Genomic DNA, 1,622 nt, shown 5'->3' with positions numbered 1-1,622 from the left:
ATCAGACATATGGGCTAATATCGGATTTATGGGCTTGATCGGGATTGGGCTAGGATGTTTTCTCAATATTCAATTGCTCGTGTATATAAACCTCTTTCTTATACACATATGAGTGTCTATGAATTTGTTTCTCTAGTCTACCCAGACTAACAGAGTGACGTCTCAGAAGCAGATCAGCAGGTACTCCACAGGAGATACCTTGCGTAGGTTCAAATTGCCGGCCATTCAGTTAGTAGTTGAGCCCTCACTACTTTTGCCACAAGAAGACTCCAATCAGCACTAGAGGGAAGCACCAAAAGGGCTTTAAAAAGCTCATGGAAATTTTTCATCATCTTTTAATTCCATTTTTCTATGAACTTTCTGAAGCCTGCTCAATAGTTAGTTCCAACCAAAAAGAAACTCATCGCCATGGAGTCAGTGCTGACTCCTAGCAACCCCCGTGGGTTTCTGAGACTGTACCTGTTCGCAGGATTAGAAAGCTGTCTTTCTCCCATCGAGCTGCTTTCTCCCACTGAACTGCAAGCATGGGGATCGGAGCCCAAGCCGTAACCACTACACCACCAGGACTCCTCAGAGTTAGTTAGGTGTTGCCAAAAAGCAAAAAAAAAGAGGAGCTGATACCAAGGCCTCAAGTAGAAAGAAAATGTTTTGAAAATGATGGTGGCAACATATGTACAAATGTGCTTGCATGTATGTGTGGACTGTTATAAGACAGTGGTTCTCAAGCTGTGGGTCGCGACCCCTTTGGGGGTCAAACGACCCTTTCACAGGGGTCGCCTAAGACCATTGGAAAACACATATTTCCATTGGTTTGGGGAACCGAGACACCACTCCTCTATCCATCTCCAGGCGGGTCTGCCCACATGCAGATATACCCACGTATGAGTACTGGCGTGAAGATGTTCCCCATGCGACACCATGCTTCAAGACAAAATTTCATTTATTTGTCATTAGAAATAAATATTTCACAATATATAATTACATATTGTTTTTATATGATGCATCACTATACTTTAATTATGTTCACTTTGTAACAATGAAAATACATCCTGCAGATCAGATATTATGTGAGGATTCATAACAGTAACAAAATTACAGTGATGAATTAGCAATGAAAATGACTCTATGGTTGGGGGTCACCACACATGAGGAACTGTATGAAAGGGTCACGGCATTAGGAAGGTGCAGAACCACTGTTATAAGAGCTGTAAGAGTGCCCAATAAAATGATTTTTTTAAAGCAAAATAAAACTCTCTGCCATTCAGTTGGCTTTGACTCCTAGTGACCCTAGAGCACAGACGAGAACTGTCCCAGAGGGTTTCCCAGGTTGTGATCTTCAGAGAAACATGTTCTTCATCATCCTGAAGCTGCTGGCTTGATAGAACGATGGAATGGGCTCCTAAAGACACAATTATGGTGCCAACTAGGTGGCAACAACTTGCGGGGCTGGGGCAGTGTTCTTCAGGAAGCTGTATATGCTCTAAACCAGCGGCCAATATATGGTGCTGTGTCTCCAATAGCCAGAATTCATGGGTCCAGGAACCAAGGGGTGGAAGCTGCAGTGGCACCACTCACTATTACTCCTAGTGATCCACTTGCAGCATTTTTGCTTCCTGTCCCAG

The sequence above is a fragment of the Echinops telfairi genome, unplaced genomic scaffold (assembly GCF_000313985.2).
Source record: "Echinops telfairi isolate 266 unplaced genomic scaffold, ASM31398v2 ScPeMD7_7457;HRSCAF=8495, whole genome shotgun sequence".
NCBI classification, from domain to species: Eukaryota; Metazoa; Chordata; class Mammalia; order Afrosoricida; family Tenrecidae; genus Echinops; species Echinops telfairi.
The sequence above is the reverse complement of the archived record's forward strand: the minus strand, read 5'-3'. Positions refer to the sequence as shown.